Below are 17,429 nucleotides of genomic sequence, written 5' to 3' on the forward strand. Positions count from 1 at the left end.
TTGAAATTCATCTATTGCTAATGCATAGACATGTATTTTTTTATATTTTGTTTTTTTAATTGTAGTAAATTCAAGTAACAATTTGCCATCTTAACCTTTTTTTTTTTTTTTTTTTTTTTTTTTTGGTGTGTGTGTGTGTATTCTTTTTCTATTTGGAATTGAACATAGGACCTCCTGTATGTTAGGCAAGTAGTTTTTCACTGAACTACATTCCCAGATCCCATTTTAACCATTTTCAGTTGCACAGTTTAATACTTTTAAATTATTTATAATGTTATATAGCCATTACCACTATTCATGCCTATATCTCATTTCATCTAATACCCTAGATTTTTAAAATATTTACCTCTTATTCTTTCTGAACTTGTTTATTGGTTATTGTTTATGATAAGAAATTTAGTGGATTCTTTATGCTCTTCTGTATGTAAGATTTTTTTAATCGTCCAATGTATTTACATCATTCTTTCAAATCTAGATTTTTTAAAATTTCACTTTTGTCTACTTGATTATTTTTCACCTATTTGCCTAGAATTTCCAAAACAATGTTGATAGAAGTTCAAGAATATTTTTTTTCCTAATTTAATATTAGAAGGGAAGTGTCCAGTCTTTTGCCATTACATATTAATAGAGTTTTTCTTTATTGTTGTATATTTTTAATCATGAATGGGTGTTAGTTTTTGACTGTATTTCTACTTCCATTTACATGAATATGTGGCTTTTGATTTTTATTATATTCTTCAGATGTACATTAATTAATTTGGGATTTATTATTTTGTTGGTTATTTCACAACAAAATTCCTCATAAGTGTATTTTCTTAAAGCAAAAAAATTCAGGTTTAAGGTGTCAGATTTTTCATAAGGTTTCTTGATTTGCAGATAGCTATCTTGCTGTGTTAGCAGGTCTTTTTCTGTGTGGGCGCATTCCTGTTTTTTCTTTGTAAGGACACTGATTGGATAAAGGAATGCTTAATAGCTTTTTAACTTAAATATTTAAAGGACAGTCATTCAAAGATGGGCCTGTTGATAGAGGGGGTTGTAGGCAAAGGCTTCCACAAATAAATCAGGGGAAGTGAACGCAGTTAAGCTTAGTCTTTTATCCCGCTAGGTCTGTATAATGCTTTTTTAAAAATGATACTAGATTCCAATTGCTAGTATTTTAGATTCATATTCATAAGAGTTACTTGTAATTTCGAGACAGGGTCTTCCTTATCCTAACTGGCTTCAGATATGATAATTTTCCTGCCTCGGTCTTCTCAATTGGTAGGCTCCTCTGAATTTATGTTAATAAGTTGGTTGGGACTTCTAGAGAGTCATTAGATGGGGTTAGTTACCAAAGGACCAAGTAATTAGAGTGCTAGTATTTTCACCCCCTCGTTGACCTTTGGGATTAGAAGATTAGAATTTGAGCTCTATAAAAACTCTTAAAAAATGGAACCTTGAAAGCTTCCAGTTTTGTAAAGATTGCTGGATTTTCTTGGAAAAATTCCAGGAGGACTGCCTGGGAAAGCAAAATGCCCAGAAACAAGAATGAAAACCCTGTGCCAATCCCAGGCCTGCAATACTTTATCTTATGGGTCTCCTTCATTTGGCTGCCCTGTAGTTGTATTTTTCAGTAAATCAGCAAAGCTGTTTATTTTCTTGGGTTGTGTTATGACTGTTCTAGCAAATGACTGGATTTGAGGAGTAGTAGAAAACCAATTTATGGCCAGTCTGTTAGTCTACAGTGGTCCTGGGTTTAAAACTGGTGTCTTAAGTGGGCATATGTAAGTCTGTGGAGTTTGACAATGGTAAACTTAAATTGAATTTTTGAACATCATTTGGTGTCCAGAGAATTGAATACTTGTTTATTGGTTTTGGAAAACACCCCACTAGGTATATTTAGGAATATTTAAATGTCCTATTTTTTTCTTAAGCTTATTATAATAATTACGGCTTTGTGGAACTTGTCTATTTTATTTAGTTTTCTCACTTGTAATTTTCATAAAGTTTGTAGTAATGCATTGCTATCTTCTTTAATCAGCCCTTTTCCATTATTTTGGCAGGTACTTACTGGTAATTTCTATTAATAGTGCTACTGGAATCACTAGAGGAACTTCTATTCTTCTAGCACTTTCCTTTGTTTGGCAGAAGCTACTTCTACCACTTTGTTACTTCGTCTTCTACTCTGAGCCTTTGGCAATCTCACCCTTAGTTTCAATAGGTTTTAAGTCCTTAGGAGGCAAACCTCTGATCTGATAGCACTTGAAGTTTTCATTATTTTCCTCCAGTGGAGCTAATTAACTTTATCTCTTAATGTAAAGAAGTTTGATAGTTTGTAGTATTTGTAGAAACTCTCTTACTTTCTGTATATCCTTCATCAGTTTTTGTGGGTCCTCAATTATGCTTTACTTTTGATCTCAGTAAGTGAGAAATGCCCTATACTAGCAGCGTTTATCTTACCAAAGGTTTTTCTATTAACTCTTGAAAGAATTTGCAGAAGATCTTACTACAAGCAACCAGAATAGAATCATGGACCTTATGTTGTCTGTTGACAATCAGGTGTCAGTAAACCAGTCCTGTTTTGCTATTTATTCAGTGGATCCATAATCATTTTATGATGGTCAGGATATTCATTAAAGGCATTTTACTGCCTTTTTTAGCTTTCATGCAATTGGTTTCCTGTAACACTTGATCTTCTTTGTTTGTCCCTGAGAACCTCTCCTTCTTCCCCACCCTGTGTAACTTGTTGTGCAATTTTTCTCTGTCTTTATTAGGATGTGGAGCTGCTTACCTTGGCTCATGTCTTAGCTGGTGCACTTATACTGGCTTAAATTGGCTGTATCTTCACCCTTTGTGGTAGTCACCAGGAGAAGCCTATATTATATCTATGAACATTAGAATTTTTAACCTACCTAAAAAGAATATTTAGAATACTCATCTCTTATTTTCGATCTAAAAGTATTTTTTGCCTACTTTTCTTTACTGTTCTTTTACTGTTTTCTTAATTAACTTTAAAACTTTGTTGTTCAATACATACACATTTAGAGGATTGACCTCTATCATTTTTTGTTTTCTTTTTTCTCTGTTAATTTTGTTCTGAATTCAGCTTTATCTTGTATTTACATTTTGCTTCTTTTTGTTGTTGTTGTCTGTTGTTTGCCTGATATATATGAAAACTAAAAAAGACAACCTGAATATAGCATAGTGATTACTAGAGGTTGGGAAGGTTTGGGGGAGGCAGGTAAATAAGGGAAAATTGCATGTGATCCATGCATGCTGATTGATAATGTTCTTTTTCCATCTCTGTTCTTTCTCTTATTCTCTCTATCTTTTCTGCAGAATCCATCCCTTTACTGTCAGTTTACTTATATTGATGACAGTGTTTTTTTTTTTTTTTTATCAGTTCTTTTATTATATATTAGATTCATTTTGGAATGATTATAAAAGGATGGAATATAATTTTTTTTAAAGTTAGTCCTTATTACTTTTTGGATTAGCCCATGTAAGAGAAAACATTCAACCTTGACTTCTTGGGACTGGCTTATATAGCTTAGCATGGTAATTCTCAGTTCTGTCCACTTGCTCTTGTTTTGGAAACCCATTCATGGAATAGTGTACTTGGCTTCATCCTTAATACATACTGCCAATCTGTTAACTTTAACAAAATTTTATGGTTTAGCCTTACTAAGTTGCTAAGGGTGACTTTGAACTCAGGATCCTCCTGCCTCAACCTCCTTAACCACTGCGGGGATTACATGTGTGTACCATCACCCAACCTGCTTGCTCGGTTTTTGTAGCTAAAGGTTTGTTGGTTTTTATCTTTTCAAAAACTTGCTTCTAGGTCTGGGGTTGTCACTCTAGCAAGCCCGAGGTCCTGGGTTTTTGACTCAAAACCATGTAAAAATAAATAAAATAAAAGATATTGTTTCCAACTACAACTAAAAAGTAAATATTTATTTAAAAAAACTATTTCTATTGCAATAATATATTTTATTAACATAGATATGTACACACATGCACCTTCTTTGTCTCTTCTGTAAGTTTTGGTCTCTTCTGTCACATACAAAATATATAGTGTTCTTGCTCACTTTTGTTTTTTCTTAGCTTAGAATATATATTTCACGCTTTCACTTTCAGTCTGTTGGTATCTTTACTGGTCTTTTTGTTTTGTTTTTAAACTCATTTCTGCCAGGCTGTATTTTTTAATTGGAGAATTTTAGTCCATTTACATTCAGGATTATTATTGGTACGTTTTTATTGAATTTGTCATGTTCACATTTCTCTGATTGGTTTAAATATTTGTTCTTATAAATCATTGTAATTTGATATTTCACTATTTTGAGAAGATTGTTTCTTGTGTGTGTGTCAGTTCCTCTAGTACCACTAATACTGACACAGGATTTTATAATGATAGTTATCTTTTACTTTTTTTTTTAAAGAGAGAGAAAGAGAGAATTTTTAATATTTATTTTTTTAGTTTTCGGTGGACACAACATCTTTATTTTATTTTTATGTGGTGCTGAGGATCGAACCCAGCACCCCACGCATGCCAGGTAAGCACCCTACTGCTTGAGCCACATCCCCCTGTCCTATCTTTTACTTTTAATATAGAATTCCCTTTAGCTTCATTTGCAAAGCTCATCTGTTAGTGACAAATACCTTTAATGTTTCTTTGACTTAGAAAGTCAGGAGTTATTACCCATTTTTGAAAGATAGCCTTAATAGCTATAGCATTCCTGATTCGCAGTTAAAATTTCAGGAATTTGTGATTTTATTCTCTCCTGGCCTTACACAATTTCTGTTAAGATATTTATTTATTATTAACTTAATGGGAGTTTCCTTGAATGTGACTTGGCATTTTTCTCTTTGATATTTCAGAATTCTTTTTTGTCTTATACTTTTGGCAGTGTAACTGAAATATATCATAATAAAAATCATTCCTGATGTGTCTGTTTGGGACTTCCGATTACCGCACATTCATAACTTTTCCAAGAATGCAGAAATTTTCAGTTACTAATGCATTGAACAGCTTTTCTATGTTGAATGCATTTCTTTTGTGTATTCTAAAAATGCCACTAGTTGATCATTTAATTAATGGTAACCCGAAGATTTTGAATGCCATCTTCATTCACTCATTGTTTGACTAGGTTCTTGAAAAGTCTTGTTTCTTTCTTTTTTTATTTTAAACATATTTATAAAACTAAGAATTTGCAAGTTTTGAACTACTGATCCTTAAAGGAAAATACAAAAATGAATTTGGAAATTTGAAACAAATACTGCATCATACAAGAATAAGGCCCTGATGATCATTTTAACTGTTGATCTTTGTACTCTGAAAAATTATTTTGGAAGGAGAACTTTGATACAATAAATATAATTCTTAAAATGAAAGTTTATATAGTATTTTCAGTTATATTATAAAAATGCACACAATAAAGATTGTCATTATGTCATTTCTTGACTCTACTTGCATTTAACCCTTGCTCTTGAACAGCTTTCTTTGCTTTTACCATATCGACGAGCTCCTTATTCGTTTCATGCAGTCCTTCTTTGTCCTGCCAGGAACTGCTTCTGCTGTTTTTTCCCATCTTTTAGGTGTATTGACTGGGTATGTTTTTCAAAGCTTCTTCCAAAAGCTTCTGTTCTTCTGCTGTCCAAGGGTTGAAATCTGTGCAGGGAACTTCAAATTGTTCTGAAGGTGTTGCATTATCTGCTTGAGGTACCACTCCATGTTCTTTTTAAAATTTATTAAAATTTTTTTTTGTTCATGTCACTTTTTTGATGAGGGTCAAGTTTCCAAAGACTGTTTGCTTTGCCAGTAACATCTTTGGCATTTTTTTTTTTGATGCCAGAAGAGGAATGTATGTTCATATAATTAGCAATAACTTCCCATCTTGAATTGTTCCAGCAGGGAGGATATTCAGTTTTAATTAGCAATTGCAGATCATCTTCTGACCAATTTTTACTGTTACTTCCACCTCCACCAGTTGATTTCTCTGCATTTTCCGATGCTTGTTTAATACAAGCCTCAGCTTCCTCTTTTTCTTTCCTAATTTGTTCATTTATTTCTTCTGTTTTTCCAGAGCAGCCTTTCCTACTTCTTTTGTAGATGATGTGAGTGTTTCTTTCAAGCACTGTAAGCTTGCTACTTCAAGGCGATCACAAAGTTTTTCCACTTCTTCCATCATTTTATCCCATTCTGCCTCATCTGAAAAAGTGATTCCAGGTCTTGCATGAGTTACGAAGTTTTTGCCTCTCTTTTTTAATAGCTTTTTTCTGGATATCTTTTTCCTTCTTTGCCCATAGCTTGCTGTCTAACTTCCTCCTATTCTTTCTCCTTAGCAAACCGAGCCACTTCTAATTCAGCTTGACTTTGTTTTTCTTTAGCTTCTTGTTCCTTCCATTTGACTTCTGCGTTTGCTTTCTTTTCTGTTTCTTTCTTGGCTTTTTATTCTTCCTTAACTTTTTTTATCCTTGGATCACAGCTATAGGCATTGTCAACTAATGTTCTTATTCTGTTCATTTCTTCTTTTTTTCTTTGTGCCCTTGTTGCTCTATTCTGCTTTTCAATCCATCTTCGCTCATCACGACATTCTGCCTTCTGTTTTTCTTTTTCATCTAATAAGAAAATTCTCTCCAAGAGTCAAAATTATACTAGAAAGAATAAAATGCATCTACATCTTCAAATGATGAATTCATATCACCAAGTTTAGGGACATTTTTTTTTTTTATTTGATCATCTGGAATTCCTTTCAAACACTGGAGAAAACACTTCAAAGAAATTATCCTTTGCTTCACTTTTAGAAGGAACTGAGTTATCAAAAGTAGGATCTACACTGTTAAATGCTTGTCTTTTCACTGGATCAGATAACATTTCCTAAGCTTTAGTTATACAAGTGAAGTAAGTAATCCTTGTCTCCTTCTTTTATTGGTTCACCCTCTGCTTTCCATTTGTGTGGGTGATGTTTTAAGACCATTGCTTTCTCTCCTCTGACCTCAATATGCATTCTCTACAGTGGAGAGCAGAACATTCTCGAGCTGCTTTGATCTGTCTCTGTGTAGCTTTGTATCTTACATGGCCAAGTCCAAGCACTGCATAATGATCTTGGTTCTTCCATTCTTTTGGATCAAATGTTTTAAGCATGGGAAACTCTTCCAATGCAATTCCTCATCTACTGATTCCTCTGGTAACTCCTTCTTATCCTCCAGTTCCTGAAAAGAGGCAGAAGCATTTCTGGTTCTCCTCTTAATAAAAACTTCAAACCATCTTCCCATAGGTTCAACTTGATAGAGGTCAGAGCATGGGTGATGGAGGTGCCCTGACCGTTTGATTAAGTCTGTTGTTGAAGTTGTCCATTGTGGCTTTATTGACTTATTTGTAAGCTCATTTCTAAGATTTCTGTTCAGTTGTTTTTCGAGATCCTGTTGTTTTTGTTTAATTTCTTATGTATTGTTATTCTGTTTTTATTCAACTCTCTGGATTTTCTTGAATCTCATTGAGCTGCTTCATAATCAATTTTGAACTTCTTTATCAGGCATTTTGTCCATTTCTTTGGAATATGTTCTAGAGAGTTACTATGTTATACTGGAGGCTTTACTTTTTTTTTTTTTGTCTTTATTATACTCCTGAATTAGCATTTTCACATTGGTGTTTCATTTATCTACCACTTATGGGGTGGCCTTCATAGTATCTTTTTCCTGAAGATGTATATGGAGATATTAGTTCAGTTTGGGCTTTTTAGTAGTTTTTAAAAAAGTTTTTTAAACTGTAATTAATGACTGAGACACAGTGCATATTATACTGGCAAAGACCCACTGTCTTTGCATGCTATTCATTGTTCAGAATTCTAGCAGCTCAGTCAGGTGTGAAGCTCTCAGCAGTGGTAATAGCTTCCCTGTCTTGATGATGCAGGTTTTTTTTCTGTTCCTGTTGATGCAAGCTTTGTTATAGCACAGACTATTGGAAGTGGTAAAAAGCCTGTGGTAGTAAGGAACTTGAAGCATCTGCCCTCAGATTAAGTACTAGTGCTGGCTTAAATGTTCCTTGGAGAGAGGTGGTGATAGGAAACAGAATCCCTTTCTTAACCCTGTCAGCATCATGAGTTCAGATATATTAAGAAAATTGGATGAGATTTGGAATCATGGTGTTCTTCCGTATCTCTTCAGGAGCTGGAGGAGCTGGGGTTTTAGCTGGGACCAGGGTTTTCCTCCTCTGCCCTTTTAGAGGCAGTGGTTGTAGCTGGACATCTAGACCCTCTGGCATTCAATTGTATACAGGACAGCAATCGGAAATGTGGCATTCACTCAGTCCTTTCAGCAACAAATGCCTAAGTAAGGAACATGTTGGTAGCTATCTGCTGTCCCAATGTTGGCTAGTCCACGTATCACTGGCTATGCCTTTTATCTCAAAATACAAGTACCCTAATCCGACTCTCAAGGTCATGTCTTCCCTGTCATAATGTCTGTCACCTGCAGTGCAGACGCCCAATAGTACTGGGGTCAGTAGCTATGTTATGCTGAGTTCACAGGGTTGTAACTCTCTGAGCCAATATAGTAGCCAATATAGTAGACCTGAAGGGGTTTCAGACCCTAGAGCAGTATCAGTTTGGACAATAGCATACTTTCATGATAACTCTTGCCCGTAACAGCCTAGGGATTTGCTAGGAAATAATATGAGATCCATTTCCAAAGTAAAGATATTGTTCCAGTTCCAGGTTACTCCTGGAAATGAGCTGCATGCCTTTGAGGAATGTGAAACTCTCCAATAATTGGCAGAATCCTCACTTGGTAGAGTTTGCAGGTATTCTTATGTTCAATCTTATAAAAAAGGGGAAACTCCTTCCCTGGCTAAGAGCCAGAGTGATAGATGATGGGGTATTTTTAGTTCTCTTTCTATGCTGTCATCCTAGTTGAGTCTTATTATAAGGTTCCAGTCTCTCTCATGCTGATTTCCAGTGCTCTTCATGGTCATTTACCTCAAAATGTATGTAAACTCCTAAAACTTTGGTTCTTCTTTGTGGAGGTAAGTGCTAGCCACCACTATTTAGATATTGTGAACCTTATCCAATTTGCAGTGTTGTATCACTTCATTCTTTTTCAATTTGTGAAGAATAACCTGCTTTTTAAATTGTTGTTTTTTTTAAACTGCTTTAAATAATATTTCTTTAACTTTGAGACACTTAACCATGTGTTTTAGTGTGGACTTCTTTAGATTTATATTATTTGAATTTGAGTTTCTTTAAAAGTTTATGATTGCATCAGATTTGGGGAAATTTTGGTCATCATTTCCTCAAATACTTTTCTCTTTCTTGTATTCTAATATCTTAACAACTTAAATATTGGATATTTTTGTTCCCTTTCATTTTTCAGTCCACTTTTTCTCAAACTATGTGATTTTTTTGGTGTGTGTGTGTGTGTGTGTGTGTGTGTGTGTGTGTGTGATCTTTAAACTTGGGTTTTATGCCAATTCTTTTATTGTCTCACTATTGTTTTGTTTTCCTATTGTATTTTTTAGCACTAAAATTTAATTTCGTTCTATGGATACTTAATACAAAATCTTTTATTTCTGAAGGTTTATTTCAAGTGTGCTTATACTCACTCATTGAAGAATATTTGTTATATCTACCTAAAAATCTATTAAATGCAACCTGTGTCTTAACATTAGATTTGTTGATTATTTATTAAAGTTGAATATTTTCTTTATTTTTTATGTAATTACTTTTATCTGAAATCTGGACAAGTGGGATATATGATATAGTAATATAAGATACACAGAAAATACCAGAACATTGTAAATTTTCTATTTTAGTGGTTTCCTAGTAAAACTTGATTTTTACCTGGTAAGGAATTAGTCACTGGTGCCTTTCATTGATACTGAGATGGTGAATGCCTTGTTACCACTGTTTGGGAATATAAGTCCAATCTCCATGTCTCCACTGATACCATAGTGGGAGTGCTGTGGAGTGGTGCCTTGCTACCACTCAGTCGTACTGATAAAAGTTCAGGTTTTATCAGTATAAATAAAAAGTTCAGGTTTTATCAGTATATCCTTTGATGGAATGCTGATTTATTTTCATTTGTTATTTTGTTCTTTTTTATTATATTTAGATTTATATTATTTGAATTTGAGTTTTATTATTTACTTACTTTTATTTAGCCTTCATTGACACCACAGAGAGGGAGGGCAGGACCTTTCATTACCCTTGAGTCAGCATGGAAGTTCGGCTTCTTTGGTTGCTTCTAGAGACACTGTGGAAGTAAAGGCGATAAGACAATTTGTTATTGCTGGCAGGAGCCAGCATGACACCATGGTAGCAAGGAGGAGAAGTATTACATAATGTGGAATAGAAAAGTAGAAGATAAGAGAAATGTCTTGGCACAGATGGAGGGATGAAATCTGGGTTTCCAGTTAGTCTTATTAAATAAATGGGCACCTTTAGTTATTTACTAGTGTTCATTGCATTACTATCGTTCAGTTCCAAGTTTCCAAGTTCATCTGCCTCTTTTCACATTTTGCAGTCTCTATATTTTTAATTATGACCATTAAACAAGTCCCCATTTCTTCTTTTCTAAGCCCCTGGTAACCATTCTTCTGTTTTTGTTTCTATAAATTTGACATCTACAGATTATTGATATAAATGAATCCATATATATATATTACAAATAGGATATACATTTTCTTTCTGTTTATTCATCAAGGGACATTTGAGTACTTCTACCTCTTGGTTATTGTGACTAGTGCTGCTGTGGACATAGGATGAAAATATCTCTGTACTCTGTCTTGGGGTATATGCATTTCTTTCTTTTTTAATTTTTTAGTTGTATTTGGACTCAATGCCCCTTTATTTATGTATTATTTATTTATTTATCTACTTATTTTTAATGTGATACTGAGGATCAAACCCAGGGCCTCACGTGCTGGACGAGCATCTACTGCTGAGCCACAACCCCAGCCTCTCTTACTTTATTTTTTATTGCTGTAATAAAATTCTGAGGCTAAGTAATCTGTAGAGAATGGAGGTTTATTTAGCTCTTGTTTATGAAAACAGTAGGAAATTGAAAGACATGCTGCCAGAATCTGTTCAGCATATGGTAAAGGCCTTCTTGCCATAATTGGCATGGTGGAGGGTATCATATCAAACCAGATCAAATGAGAGAAAACTTCTCTTACAACAAATTCACATAAAAATCAATTAATATATTAAGGAGAGCGGAGCCCTTAAGACATCATCTTCCAAAGGTCCTGCCTCCAAATACCATTAACGTATGACCTTGGAAATTGAGATTTCAACACATGTATTCTGAGAGACAAATGTTTGGACCATAGTAGTATCCAAAAATAGGATTATTAAATTTTATCATTTGATAATTCTATTTTTAGGAGTCATTTTTTTCATATGAAAGTTTGAAGTGTTGAAATTGGTTGAATATTCATAATGTATTTTAGATATGGGACTCAAGTCTAGATATGAAATTTATTTTATACACACACACACACACACACACAGCCTAAAACTAATTTTATACATTATTTTTAGTCCATCATTGTGATTTTGACACTTCATGGGTGGTGCATTGTAGGATTTTACACTTAAAGTTTCATGTCTGTGTTGAAAAATTTTAGATTTTAAGTTTCTGATTTTTACATTAAGGATGCGTAGACTGCATTACAGAGTTAATATTAATTTTTCAGCCCATAAGCACAGGATGGCTTCCCATTTATATAGGTTTTAAATTTTTTTTGAACAAAAAAATTTTAGGGCGTATTTTTAATTTTTCTTTTAGTACTGGATTGAATTTATAAGCTATGCCACTGAGCTTTTAAGATTTTTTTTTTTAAATAACTATAAGGAAAAGTTTTCTCTTTGTTCCTATTTCACTACAAGTTTTTATTAGGAATGAATGTTAAATTGAGAAAATCATAAACTTTTTTCTTTAATCTACTTATATATCTTAATTTTTTTGAAGTTAATTTTATGTTCATAATTCTAATTGTTGTTCTGTTACTTTGTTTAAATTTATGATTTTGTCATAGTTATAAATGACAGTTTCTATTTTTTTAATTTTTTTTTATTTTTACCATATGAATGGTAGGGCTAGTTCTCACATTAAGGACAACAGTGCTTTTAATGAATTGGTTAGCATACTCAATTTTAAATTAAAGGTGCTATTTTCTTGATTTTTTTTTCCTTTTTAGTTATAGATGGACACAATACTTTTTGTATTTATTTATTTTTATGTGGTAGTGAAGATCAAATCCACACATGCAAGGCAAGCACTCTACCACCATGTCACAACCCCAGCCTAGCCTTTTGATTTTTTAATTTCTCATATTTCTGCTTGATTCTACTTAATAAGTTTACTTTGTCTCAATTTTTATAATGGCCAATTTTGAATATAAAAACATAAAGAAATTTAAAATATTCACTGTGGGTTTTTGAATCTGTGTCATCTTTGTTTTGTTTTCCTGTATTTCTTATATGAGTCCTACTAATATTTGAAGTGAAAGCAGTTAGTCTACTTTGTATATTCTTTTAAAATAGTACCTTTTAATTTCTTTAATTGTATTTAGTTTTCATTATTTTATGCCTCCCTACTGTTTTATTTATTTACTCATGAGAGAAGACTTGACTGTTGCTTAGGCTGACCAGGAACTTGAGGACTAAGGTGATCCTTATGCTTCAGCTTTCTAAATGGCTGAGACATGTGTCACTGCACCTGGCCTAATCCTTAATATTTATTTATTTTTTCTTGTAATGATAAATGAATGTGCTCCTGGAATGAGATTCAAACTATAGGCAGGTTGAACATGGATGGAGGATATATTTCACTAGGAGCATGCTTTAGGGTACTAAGTCTTGTCCCTTTGTCTCTTCCTCTGTTTCTCTGGTGCCATGAATTGAGCAGTTTTTTCCCTACCATTATCTGCCTCATCTCATGTCCAGAGCAAATGAGCCAGTTAAGAATAGACTTTAATAAACTTCCAAAATGAAGCCAGAATAAGTCTTTCCTCTTCTAAATTATTTTTGTTAGGTACTTGTCACACCTACAAAAATTTGATGCATAACAAGAAACAAGTATGCCTCGTTCACCAAAAAAAAAAAAAGAGAGAGAGAGAGAGAAATGTTTTCCTTAAGAAAAGGAAATTGGGTTTGTTACCCAATTACTTTATGTCAAGTGTTTTGGTGAAACAGGCTCCAAGATTTGTAAAAAAAAAAATCCATGGACCAAGAACTAAAAGAAAACAGAAGTATCTCAAATAGAAAAATGTGAATAAAGATGCAGAAATAATAAAATATTATTTTCTTTGAGATGGTTGGAGTGGTACCCAAGACCTCATATATACCAGGCAAGGGCTGTAACATTTAAGAATGTTCAATAACTAGAATTACAAGAAAATAAGTAAGGAAAATTAGCTCATTCGTGAAATCATAAGATATTGGGTAATGTAACTAATTAAATACATTGGTAATATTCATGAAGATATTAACATTATCAAAAAATAATAAAATTAGAATTTATTTCCAAAATTTCTTTTTGTTTTAAGTTTTGTCTTTGTCTTTTCACTTACTGTAAGAAAAGTAGCTAGGCTGCAGTTCTCAAATCTCTTCAGCTGATAACCAAATTCACTAGTTCTTTGCCAGTTTTTAACCAGGTTTATTATACTTTTACTTTAGTATCCAATGATTCATTCTTCAGATACATCCAAGAATTCACCAGAAGCATCTTTAAACATCCATATTTCTGCCAGTGCCCCTCTATAGGCAATGTAGGCTTTTTCCATCAGTATTTTAAAACTCTTGATCTTCACCCAAGCAGCCTTCTGAAGAGGGCCTTTACATTTTTTTTTTTTTTTAAGTATTTGTTAAGCTGAACCTCACTTTTTGGGAATGTGAGTGCCAGGGATTGAACTCGGGAGCACTCGACATTAAGCCTCACCCCCAGCCCTATTTTGTATTTTATTTAGAGACAGGGTCTCAACCGAGATGCTTAGTGCGTCGCTTTTATTGAGGTTGCCTTTGAACTCTGGATCCCCCTGCCTTACCTCCTGAGCCACTAAGATTGCAGGCATGTGCCACTGTACCTGCCTGGACCTCACTTCTTGTTAACCAAAATCTGTATTATTGGTCTCCAGAGAAACATACCCAATAGGAAGGATTAAGTTACTAATTATCTCAAATATATCTATAAAGCCACTGAGGTGTTCCAGTTCATTAGGATATCCTGTGAAATTTACATGTAACAACTTTAAGCTATAATAGAACATAAATTATGTAGGGAAATACTGATTGTATGCTAGAATACAGACATAGAAACATCCTTGCCTAAATATAAATACAGTTTGCAATAGATATACAGAAAGCAGTGTTCAAAAAATAAGAAAAGTGGTTTTCAGCAGATTTGTTCCAGGGTTCCCTGGGGATACCCAAATCTGCAGATGTTTAAGTCCCTTGTATAAAATAATACAATATTTGCATAAATCCATACATATCCTATCCTGTTATCTCTAGTTTACTTACCATACCTAATACTGTTAATCTGTAAACAATTGTTCAGCTTTGTTATTTAGGGAATAGTAACAAGAAAAAAGCCTGTACTCTATCTATACTATTTAGTATAGATAGAATTTTTGTTTAAAATTTTTTCAAGTCTGATGGGTTGAATCTGTCAATGCAGAACCCTTAACTAAAGAGCTTGTGATGTAAACACTGAAGTCCTCTATGAAAGAACAAATTAAAAAGTTGCTCCAATATTAAGAAATGGAAAGCAAATGGTTACATGAAAGAGACAGCATAACCCAGCATACACCAGTTACTTTCAAAAGCTTGACTTCTATTCATAGTGAGAGATATTTTATATACTCATCCTTCCACATACAATAGGAAAAGCCTAAATTATTTTAAAGACAGTGCTTGTAGACAAGTGGATGTTAAAGGAGCTTCTGGTGAATTTCTTAGATGTCATGAGGAACCTGTTATTAAGCACTGCAAGAAAAGCAATTCTTGTTAAATTTTGGTGAAGATCTTTACTGACTTGTGTTCTAGTGTTTTCTGATAGAAGTGATGTGTGATGTACTTGGATATAAGCTGAAAAAAATTTCTAAACAACACTTTGAAGTTGAAGCTTAGGTTCTTTTGCTGTATAAAGTAAAATATCAGAAAGCAGATAAAATGAGGTCAAAATTGTTAAAGATGTGGAACTTCAAGAATTGGAAAATTTTAGTTCATTTAAGCAAATTCTAAACTTTAAATAGTAAGGGAAACTGTGTACTTGAAGTAACATCAAGAGTGTGGCTGGCTACTAATTTGCAAAATATACAAGATTCTAATTTATAGATCCAGTTAGCACACCATTTGAAACATTGATATTTTGAATTGACTCATACACAAAAAGGAAAAAAAAATAAATCAGATCTTTGAGATTCTTTAAGATGACCCAAAAGTAAGTAAGAAGTAATCTTAAATCAGAGACAAAATTTTAGCCTTAATACTGTTGTGGTAGATTTGGGATCTAGATGGTACCCAAGAATTCTTTCTTTCTGATTTGCCCCTTAGGAATGAGAGTATCTATTGTATATCTGTATTGCTACTGCATCCTGGAAAAATAACTTTTCCATTTTGCCTGCTGCAGATTAAATTTACTTCAGGATGGATAGTAATTCACACATACTTGGTTTAGATAAGAATTTGAATTATTAAGAGTTATGATAATGAGTAAAGACTTTTCAGGACTAATAGACTGAATGTATTTTTTCATGTGAGAAAGGACTTGAATTTGAGGGAGCCAGAGTAAAATATTACACATTGAAATGCCTGTCCTCCCATGCACTGAGTGGCAACCTGCAAAGACAAGTGGCATCTAGAACCCAGTAAACTTAGAGTGTGTCCTCTTTGGAAGTTTATAACGAGGTAATTAAAGTAATAAGGGTGGGAAGGCTTGTTCCTACAACAAAGTAGAGAGAGAGATCAAGGAAGAAAGGACTTCTGGCATTTAGTATTGTAAGAAAGAAAATAAATTTCTCATTTGAGCCACCCAGTAGTATTGTTATGGCAGCCCTCACAAACTAATATGTTTTCAAATTTTGGTGTATAACAGAATCCATTTCATATACTGAAGTGTGTTTCTTCAGAACTAATTTCTTTTCCTTCAGTAATGTGAAGAAAAAAAATCTTTTTCTCTATCATGTTCTGGAAAAAGACTCAAGTAATTTTTGTTGCTTTAAAACAGTATCAAAATCTTCGTTTCTACTTAATACAGACTACGTTTATAATCTGACACATTAGATATGTGCATGAAGTACATAAAAATTCATCTTGTTTTGCAGCTAGGTATTTTGCATTCAAAATATATACTTTGAATATATATTTTATAATGTTCTGCTTCTGCTCCCCGTTTAAATTTTTCTTCATTGTGTTTAACAACAAAACACTTCAGAAAGTTTCCACTCTTTCATTCATTTTTTTTTTTTTTTCATCCTTACATAAAGGATTGAACCCAGGACCTCAGGCATTCTAGACAAATGCTAACCATACCACTTAGCCATATTCTGGGTCCCTTTTAACCATATTCACATTTTTGAGAAATAATGTTTAAAAAAAACTGTTTTGAGATATGGTCCCACTAATTGTCCTGGCTGGCCTCAATTTGTAATCCTCCTGCTTCAGCATCCTGAGTAGCTGGGATTATAAGTGTGCACTACCACAACTAGCTTTCTATGGGAGTCAAGGCAAGCACCAAGTATACATTTGGTACCCTATGTATTCCATAAATTCTATAGACCTTTCATAATACTAAGGCAATTGCCAGTGAAATCAATACGGATGCACAAGGCCCTGGTTTTATGCTTAGCACTGGAAAAAAAAATAAAGGTCAGTAATGTTCTTTAAAACACAGGTAGCTAGACTGTCTTGTGTGGTGGTATAAGTGGTAGAGCACTTGCCTACCATGTGTGAAGCCTTGGGTTGAAGAATCCCAATTAACACACATACACACAGAGCAACACAATGGTGGCACCAGCTGTAATCCCAGCAGCTCATGAGGCTAAGACAGTCACTAGCTTCAAGCAATTTAACAAGGCCCTAACGCACTTCAGGGAGACCCTCTTCCTAAATAAAATAAAAAGGGATGTGGATGTGGCACAGTGGTTAAGTGCCCCTGATTTCAATCTCTGATGCCAAAAGAAAAAGCTACATAGGAATGGGAAGACTTGTATATAACCCATATATACATTGTGTTGAAATGAAGATCTCTTCTTTTTCAAGACTTAGGTTAAAAAAAAAAAAAAAAAAAAAAAAGTTGTCAAAAAAGTATCACTTGTCTGAACTATTCCTGTTCTTTTAAATTAGGAAGCCATACCCTTTTCTTTGTTTCTAGGTGCTTTACAGAAATGATCATTTAATGGTCTAATAATCATGAGGGGGCTGACAAGAAACTTAACAGTGTTTGGGGTT

General features: G+C 33.6%; 1 protein-coding gene and 1 pseudogene across 2 annotated transcripts in view; one reads left to right on the plus strand and one right to left on the minus strand.

Moving 5' to 3' along the window:
- Positions 1–17,429, plus strand: part of LOC139703460 (zinc finger X-chromosomal protein-like) — a 62,455-nt gene that overhangs the window by 6,913 nt on the left and 38,113 nt on the right. The window lies entirely within an intron of this gene.
- On the minus strand, positions 5,430–6,878 carry LOC139703468 (dnaJ homolog subfamily C member 2 pseudogene; annotated as a pseudogene).

The sequence above is a fragment of the Marmota flaviventris genome, chromosome Y (genome assembly GCF_047511675.1).
Source record: "Marmota flaviventris isolate mMarFla1 chromosome Y, mMarFla1.hap1, whole genome shotgun sequence".
NCBI lineage: Eukaryota > Metazoa > Chordata > Mammalia > Rodentia > Sciuridae > Marmota > Marmota flaviventris.